Source organism: Equus przewalskii, chromosome 30 (genome assembly GCF_037783145.1).
Source record: "Equus przewalskii isolate Varuska chromosome 30, EquPr2, whole genome shotgun sequence".
In the NCBI taxonomy this organism is placed as follows: domain Eukaryota; kingdom Metazoa; phylum Chordata; class Mammalia; order Perissodactyla; family Equidae; genus Equus; species Equus przewalskii.
In genome coordinates, this window is record NC_091860.1 from 30,595,761 (window position 1) to 30,605,818 (window position 10,058).

Below are 10,058 nucleotides of genomic sequence, written 5' to 3' on the forward strand. Positions count from 1 at the left end.
CCACGCCTTTATTCACGTGTTCAAGATGTGTTATAACCAGATTCCACGTTCCCAGGGTGATTCTAATGGCTGGAGTGCAACGATTAATGGGACGCATGCATCCTCTGTCCATGTGGAGGTTCCAATTAGATCAGGACCTGGCCCTCCAACTTGTCTTTTGTTACAAAGCTCTAATATTTGAGACAAATAATCAAGTGCTCTGCAAAAGCAGTGATGACTTTCCAGCCAGAATAGAAAGTGGAGAAGCTTCCTTGGCCCTGCCCCGAAGTCTAACTACCTGAAGTGTATGCCATTTTGCGACTATGCCATTGGGGTTTTACTGAGACTTGTAATATCCAACACTCAGTCATGTTAAGAATTCATTTCGCTGGAGAGTTTTGTTTAATTCTGCAACTAATTTAAAGGAGAGAAACGGAGGACATCGGCGAATTTCTTTGCTAATGTGATATTATCAATTTGCAGTTAATGGATTTTTTGTAAAATAAATGCCATATATATTCATGGAAAAATAAATGAAGAATCTAGTTCTGTTTTTTCTATTAGTCTGTTAACATAATAACTATGATTATGACTTTTCTTACATCAAAACATGCTTAAATTCTTGGAATAAGCCTTATGTGGATATGCTGCCTTATTTCTCATCTGCATTCCTTAAAAAAATCTGATAATTTTGTCCAAAAGAACGAAATGCCCATAAGAGTATTGAGGGAGCAAACTCAGATTCTGAATTAGAGATGAGATGAAGAGAAGGGCTGAAAATATTAGCTAATATCCCAGACATATTTTAATTCTACTTTTGTGTGTATGAGTTCGGGACTATTTACATAAAAGATGCATGTTTGAGAACAGATGATAAGTGAATTACGGTGCGGCCACACTCCTTTCAGTGTCACTCTAGGATTTGTGTATTAACATGGAAATATTTTCTGATACATAATTAGAAGAAGAAAAAAGATGATCACAAAGCAACGTGTCAGGAATGGTCTAATTTTATGTAAATTTCTCCTGCTGACAGTTGAACTCCGAGTTCATTGAAACCGTAGAGAAAATAAATGATTCTCTTTCTCGTGTCTCTTCCTTTCCCCACTTCCCACTACTACTTCCCCACCCTCTAGAATAAATGCTGAAGGAAAAAAACTGTATGGATGATACTCTTCCCATATCTGCTATCTCGGAGACAGTTGATAATCTGCGGTTTTCTTCCTGCCAAAAAGACCAGAACAAGGCCTATTCATTCATTTACAATTTTTTCTTTGATAACTGTATTTTGAGCAGTTACACAGCTGTGCCCAGCCCTGCATATACGGAAGTAAAGAAACTATGCAGTCACCTGTTACAATCTGGACCTTGTATCACAGTGGTGATCATTGCTATAGGACAAAAAAAGACTAAATGGGGTCAGGACTGTGTGGCTGAGCTGCATCGCTAAGTGGAGGTGAACAGATGTGGGTACAGGGAAGTGCGGTTGAGGAGCATGTGCAGGGAGTGAGAGGGAGAGCAGATGGGAACAGAGGACCCCAGGCACCGGAAACGGCAGCTCCAAGTGGGAGCACCAGGGTATCTGAGGCAGATGGAGGAGGCGATGTGGCTGAAACTGAGTGAATGGTGGGAGAGAGCAGTAGGAGATGCGATCTGCCATGGACTGAGCTGTGCCCCCCAACATTTGTCCACTGAAGCCCTAACTCCCAGGGTGATGGTATTTGGAGATGGGGCCTTTGGCAGGTGACTGGCGTTAGATGCGGTCATGAAAGCGAGGCCCTCAGGATGGGGTTAGTGTCCTCCTAAGAAGAAATACCAGAGAGCTCTCTCTCCCTCCACCACAAAGCCAGAAGGCGGCCGTCTGCAATCCAGGAAGAGAGCTGTCACCAGACCCGGACCACGCTGCCGCCCTGATCTCGGACTTCCAGCCTCCAGAACTGGGAGAAAAAAAAATCTGTTGTTCAAGCTGCCAAGTTTGTGGCATTTTGTATGGCAGCTTGTGCTAACTGAGACCAGAAAATTGATGGGGTCAAATTGTATGAAGTGTTGCGGTAAGGTGAGTATATGCCTCAGTTTGCCTGAGGCAGTCCCAGTTATTTACATGTAATTATTGATAATTCTCAATTTTGCTCTCAATAATGAACCAGTTTGGACCATTGGGCATATGGTCATCTGATGTCCAGGCCATTGTAAGAATTGTCTCTGAGAACAAAAACACTAATTCAAACTGCTATCTGTACCCCTACATTCACTGCAGCATTATTCACAACAACAGAGACATGGAAACAACCTAACTGTCCATTTATTCATGATTGGATAAAGCAGATGTGGTGTATATATACAGCAGAATATTATTCAGCCATGAGAAAGAGGACATCTTGCCATTTGCAGTGACATGGATGGACTTTGAGGATATTATGCTAATTGAAATAAGTTCAGACAGAGAAAGACAAATAGACAAATACCATACGATCTCACTTATATGTGGAATCTAAAAAAAACAAAAACTGGACTCATAAATACAGAGAACAGATTGGTGGTTGTCAGAGACACGGGGAGGGGAGAGGGTGAAATGGGTGGAGGACAGGTCCAAAGATAAATAACACTATATTGCATATTTGAAAGTTACTAAGAGAGTAAATCTTAAATGCTCTCATCACAAGAAAAAAAACATAACTGTGTGGTGATGGATGTTAACTAGACTATTAGTGGTGATCTTCTCACAATGTATACAAATATTGAATGATGTTGTACACCTGAAACTAATATAATGTTCTCTATCAATTATACCTCAATAATAAAAAAAAGAAACCACACACAAAAGAGAACTTTTTGTTGAGGTGAGGTGATGAATGGTTTTGAGAAGACAAATGGCATGATCTTTCTTTTGTTTTGGCAGAATCATTCTGCACAATAGAACAATAGATAGATACAGTATCTAACAATACAGATAGATACAATATAGATGGAAAAATTATAGAAAATAGAACATGAGTCAGCAAACCTTGTTTCTTCCTACTGTTTACAAGAGCCAACTAGTGCATACTTTAGCTTTAGCGGCCTGACCATCTCTGTCACAACTCCTAAATATGTTTTGTAGCAGGAAAGTCAGCCACGGCCATATGTCAGCAAACGGGTAGGGCTGTGTTCCAATCAAACTGGATTTTTGGACGCTACAATTTAAACTTCATATAATGTATGTGTCGCAATATGTTCTTCTTTTGATATTTTTCAACCATTTAAAATATTAAAAACATATTCCTAGCTCAAGGATTAAACACAAGTTGGCAGTGGGCTGGATATGGCCCCCGGGCCATGAATTGTCCCCTTGGGATAGAGAGAAGGAGGCAAGGAGGAAGCAGGAAGAGGTTTCTCAATAACCCACTTGAGGGGTTCTGGGGGTCAGGGCATGCCTAATAGTGGAAATGGCTCTCAGCTAAAAAGAAAGTCTGAATATGGTTGGAAAATTGCCTCGAGAGTTTGAGTGGCAGAAACGAGACAGGGGAGATTGAGGCTCCGAGCGCCTGGAGATGGGAGCTGCCAGCAGGGTCTGTGAGGAAGGCTGAAGGTGGGAGAGGGGAAAGGAGGGGACTCAGCTTTGCACAGGGTCATGTGCTGATAATTATTCCCAGCCGGCTGGAGATGTGGAGTAGGCGTCTGAGATGTGGATCTGTAATTAGATGTCTAGCCTAGCGGTGTCAACTTAGAAGCCATCAGCATGTAGAGGAATCAGCACCAGGGTGCCTAACAGGGAGTCATACAGTGAGAAACCAGAGCCCACCGGGGGCCAAGCCCTGCACACCCCAGCATCCGGGGGCCCAGGGACAGGAGAAAGAGCCGGCCAGTGAGACCCAGAAAGTGAGAAAGGAGGAAAGCCGAGTGAGGATGGTGTTTCCCGAGGGAGCTGTGTTCAGGGCTGCTTTGGTTCAAATACACTGGAACTAGCAACATAGAAATCACTGGAGGGGCCGGCCCAGGGGCGCAGAGGGTAAGTTTGCACATTCCACTTCAGTGGCCTGGGGTTCGCCGGTTCGGATCCCGGGTGCAGACATGGCACCACTTGGCAAGCCATGCTGTGGCAGGCGTCCCACATATAAAGTAGAGGAAGCTGGGCACAGATTTAGCTGAAGGCCAGTCTTCCTCAAAAAAGGAAAGCACTGGTGTCGGCTCTACCTCAGCTTTGGTGGAGCGTTGAGGTGATGAGTTTAAATAAAGTGTGTTTCAGAAAGAGTGAAAGAAGAGGCATTACAGATAATTTGCACAGACGAGCCTTCAGAAGAAATCACCCCTGTCATGAAAGAGAGGAAAGGGGTGATGGCTGGAAGATGTATGGGGCGACCTTGTTTTTAGATGTGTTTGTTTTGAAACCAAGAAGACAATAGTAGAAAAACTCTTATTTGCCCATCGTCTAGATTCAACAATTATCATCATTTTGCCACATTTCCTTCATTCGCCTCTTTTTAAAAATGGTTTTTTGAAGTAGTATAAAGCAAATTCCTGACGTTATTATCTCACCCACAAATACATCAGAATGCCTATCTGAAAATATGGACAATTCCTTTACAAGCACAGTGCTTCACTATGCCTGAAGAAGGTAAAAACATGTCCTGGTATCACAGATGACTCAGTCGATAAAGATGGTTTTCTCTTTTCTTCTAGGCTCTGGGAGAAAGCCTGGTAGCACGCACAGGGCAAAGAGGGGAAACGATGAAGCAGACATGAGAGGAAATGCCAGAGCAAGACTTGGTGAAGAGAAGGGATCCAGCACCCAAGGCGAGAGGGTGGTCCTTGCTGAGAGCGCACTTGTTTATTCTAATAGTGACAAGAGAGAAAGAGGAAGCAATGGCGCCTTGGCGGGAGGTGGACAGGTGTATTTGTCATGCAGACGAGCTCTCCTCACTCTCTCCAACTCCAGCTACAAACCTGGAAATTCTTATTTCAGGAGGAAAGAATTGTTGAACAAGTGCCAAAGATTTCAAAAGCATCATTCTGCTAATTCTTGTGCAGATGACAAATGGTAATGTTAATACAGTTTTTTAAAAGTTGAAAACCTCTGTTCGGAAATTGGTTTTTGTAACGAGCTGACAGAGTTATACAATTTCTCAATGACGATGCTATTTTCTTATTTCAGGACAAGTTATCAAGCACTGTGGAGAAATCTCCACGACTGCAGACTGAAGAAAGTAATTTGATATTTTGCATTGTCACCTGGGTGCCTCTCCCTGCTGGCTCGGGATGTCGTTTCCCGGCTCTGTTTGACAGAGCGGTCTACTGCCTGTTGGTCTTTGTTTCAAGGAGGAGCAGGCTGTTGCCTGGATTAAATTTATTAAAGAATTACAAGGTCTTTCATGGGAAAGACTATGAAATCAATGCTTCTCTTTCCTTTAGTCTAAGACACAATCTCCAAAGGAAGCTGAGAAACCCTTTACGCCCCAGTCTCAGCTGTGTCAGTGCGATGTAGTTTCAAGGGGATCCTCCTGACAGTCAACCAGGAGTTAGGTGGCATCAAAACAACATGACCGTCAGACTCCCCACCATAGTCATGTCGTGGGTGATCCTATCTGCTCTCATTAAGGGTGGGGGTGTTGAAATCACATTCCTTTCTTCTGAAAATCTTTTGTAAAAATGATTGTGCCTTATAGATGTGTGGGGGAAGAAATATAAAGAATAAAATAGTGAAGCATGAGAAACCGAGTTAAAATTACATTAAAAGTCCAGACAAAACAGACATTAAAACCTGAGACAATGGTACCAACCATAATTGATGGACTGTGCCCCCCATAGACACCCACATATAGTCACTTAAATGCATAAACGCATATAATCTTATGTAAGTGGAGGAAGGCTGACCGTGTTTTCTGCAGCTTTTCCTCTTCAGTGAGGGGTATGTCATGGACATTCTTAGAAATTGATACTTATTTTTCTGTTTTTAAAACTTTTTCTTGTTGTTTATTGTTTGCTAATGATGTTTTTTTTCCTATATATATATTTTGTGGTCAAATCTATTTTTCTTATGTATTTCTGATTGTGTAAAATATTAAGAGAGGCTGTCCCTTCTTGAAAATAATGAAGTCTTCAACTGTATCTAATTTTAGTTATTTTAAGCAGCACTCTTCAAAACTGAAGTCTTTATTCCATCTGTAACTTTTTAAAGTACAATACATAAGCCAGGAAATCACTTTATTTTTCTCAAATTGCTAGCCAATATAACAACAACATTTATTGAAAATTTTGGCTTTCTTGCCTTTTATTTGAGCTAAATTGTTTATCATTCAATACATCCCTATTTGCAATGATGCTGTAGGGGAGTAAAAACTTTTCCTCTATCCTCTTAGGTATAGTTCTGAGGCCTGTGAATTAAACCAACAAAATACGGAGAAAAAGATTTATTTCATATGCGTACAGGAACCAACAAAAGAAGTAGCTGTCTCATGGAATGGTTAAAGTTAAGAATTTATACACCTAACTTAGTAGGGATAAAGGAGGGAGGAGAAATGACTTCTACGGGAAAAACAAATAGGATTCTTTAGGAAATACTAATGATTTTTATTCATTTGTTTGTTTGATTTTTTTTTTTTTTTTTTTTTTTTTTTGCTAAGGAAGATTCACTCTTAGCTAACATCTGCTGATGATCATCCTCTTTTTGTGCTAAGGAATATCAGCCCTGAGCTAACATCTGTGCCAATGCTCTATTTTGTATGTGAGACACCTCCACAGTGTGGCTGGTGAGTGGCATATGTCCTCACCTGGGATCCGAACCAGTGAACCCTGGCTATCTAAGTGGAGTGCTAGAAATTTAACCACTTGGCCATGGGACAGGGCCTTGACAAATGAGTTTTAAGATGAGATGGGAGATAAAGTTTGTTCTGATAATGTTTGCATATACAGGTATGAGTGGTCTCTCCATCTCCCTCAGTGCCATAAAACTCCCCCAGGATGAAATTGATGGCAGCCTTGTTTTCCAGAAGTTGCTGTTTTTGGTCAGATTAGGGAAGATCTAAGGAGGCTTTCTCTGCATCTGTTGAACCTCAGACATCTTCACGCCAGCCCTGGGGTCTTGAGTGAGCCTCCACAGTTTACCTCTGCCCTCTCTCTCCTCTTCCATATCTGGGGTTCATTGCTGATTAAGACCCCACTCTTGAACGGCTGAGTGGGGACAGTGCCCTTCATGAAAAGATCCCCTTGGCTATTCTTACGTGTTCACGTCCTGAACAAATTGCTGTGATCATAAGGTCCAAACGATTCTAATGATACCAAATAAATTTAACTAATGTGGGGATCTTTGATGGTCCTGAAATATTATACCTTCCTGGCCAGAGACAAATGCTTCCTTTTGTTTGTTTGTTTCCACTTTTGATCTTCCTTGTAGATTTTTACCTTTGTATTTGTAGGGATGCACAAGTAAAGTGAAAACTTTACTTCTAGGAATTTTAGTGTTTTTATTGCTATTTGAATGGAATCTTTCACGTTATTAGACTTTTTAATTACCTATGGGGGTAGATAGGAATACTCGAGTGTGTGGTCTATTTACTTTATCCATTATATTGTTTATAAACCTTTTTACAGCCATTTACCCCAGATATTACAGCTAGAACTTTTTTCTCTGTGTAAAAATGATTGTAATTTGTGTTGTCCTTTCTGATATTTGTACTTTTTTTTCTCTTTTAAGATAGCGTTGCCTAGAACTTACCAAATACCATGGGTCTTAGTAAGCAATACTGTATTCTTATGACGATGAGTAAAGATGAAGTTAGCCTTTCGGAATAATGACTAACTTTGCTTTGGGATACGTATTTATAAGGTTCTATGAGTAAAGCAGGTGTCCATCGGGTGCCGACTCTGCACAGGAAATGCACCAGCTTCTTCAAGGACAGATGACATAAGAAAGACCTCTTACAGCAACAAAGAGTTTAGTGTAATAAAGGGATAAAGCGAGCACTTACATCACTGTGACATTCAGAGGGATGGGGTGCCCGCCCCAAGAGCTGTACGTGTTTAAGGGAAGGTGGCTCATACAGGATTCAGGCACCCCGGGAAGGCTTGATCAAAGCAGCTTTAGGATTGTGAGATCTCCATCAGACCACGGACAAAAGAACAGCACTGAGAAGGTTTCGGGCAGGAGGATGCTGATCGGTCATCCACAGAGTTGTTTGGACTGTGACGGTGACAGAACTTATTTCACTTTGATTGGAGCAGAAGGCACATCTGAGAGGATGGGGAGAACGACAGCCCATGGACTAGGGTACCGTCAGCGGCCGTGTTCTGGGGTCTTTGAGCTGAGGCTGAGTTTCACCTGCTTTAGAAGCCAGCTGGGCGTTGTTGGCTGTGTGATAATCTGGTCATTTCCCTGCCACACTGATGCTGTTTTCTTTCCCTCAATAATGGTTTTAACCCATTTGCAAAGAAGAGAAACATCTAGAGATCCAGGGCCGCTGGAGCTTTTTGTCACGTGCATCGGAGAGTTTGAACACGCTGTAGATCTATGCCGAATATTAGGGTTTCGGTCTGTCGAATCGTACTTTTTAACATTATTCTAAAACCAAGAAAAGAAAGCTCTTTTTTGTGACACTGTCCAAGTCCATTTTTATGTAGCAAAACATTGTTTTCATCCCGACATTCTGTCTTTTAATGTTGAACTCCTTAGAGACATTTAATCAAAAAGATGCCTTTTTTGGGGGGAGAATTAAAAAAAGCCAGCAGCTGAAAAGCAGTGATCTGATTGGTGTAGCAGCGAAAAGTTAGAGAAATGGGCCTTCCCTGAAAGAGAAGTCCAATGTTCCAGAACTGAGGAACGTACAAATAAATTTGCAACCTTACCAAAAAAAGACAATTTCTTCTCTCACTCCTATTGCCTGATATTAATACATATTAGCAAGTAGAAGAGTATTAGTCTGAGAGTTAGCAGTAAGAATTCATTGTCATGAAGTGAGAACCAATAACGCTAATTTCCCAAAACACTTCTACAGCGTATTTTGGAAATTTGTATTTTAATTCACAAGAGTTGACAGGTTTTATTACTGCAAAGAAAAAAAAAAGCTATTGTCAGAAGCACATGCTAACAATTAACGTGTTACGTGCACCCAGTTCTTGAATAGAATGGTATATTTATAGATTTCCTAATGGCTGCCTTTCTAGTGTTTGTATTTTTTTCTCGTTATCTGTCTGTTCAGACTTACACTTCAATGTGCCTTGAAACTTCATCACCTAAGAAAGAACCAAATGCTTATCTGCCTGATGAGTGATAAAGTTTGCTAAGAAAGGAATAATAACTACTCTAAACATTTCAATCAGACAGGAAATTGCTTAAATCTTTAAATAACAACATAGCTTTCATGTTGTTGTAAGAAGTGGCCACAGATCTAAGTTACTTGCAGTTTCAAGTACATGGGAGCATAAATCTTCTAAAGTTGAGAAAAACATTCTACTCTGACAAATTTATTAACTTTTCATGCCGCGGTGAGAACTCACCTGAAATCCTTGTGCAGAAGAAGCTGCAGCATAGAATTAGGATCAGGTGGCAGTGTGGGTATATTTTCACCACAAACCTCCGAAATAACCATGCTTTTATATGACCTGATATTCTAGCACATCATAATAAAAGTGTACACACACACACACGCACTACAGATTTAGCAGAACATTGAAAAGAAATATGATAAAGTGATCAGGTTATAGCTTTGCAGGTAATTATATACGAAGATGAATGTTGAGGAACATGGATTTTTCTTATCACATTGAAACCAGCCTCTGGCTTCTTTAATTTCGGAAATTGGGAAATGCAGGATTCTCTACGACGAACAGTTTTTTAGTGAGATAATAAAAACACTGTAATTACATACTGTTTTTAAGCCGAGCGCTTGGCAAACCCGGCCTGACAACCCACTGCTGAGTGGGCCAATCTCTTTGTTTCACTGAGAAATGTTCATTTATATGAGCTGAGAAGGATGATAATTTTTAGAATATATGCTGATAAAGGCAGGTAGTGCAGACGGTGAATGTACGTCTTGCAGATTGTTTTCTAAGGAAGACCAAACATGCAGTTACGGGTTTCTTTACATACACAGCGGCTCTCCCACATT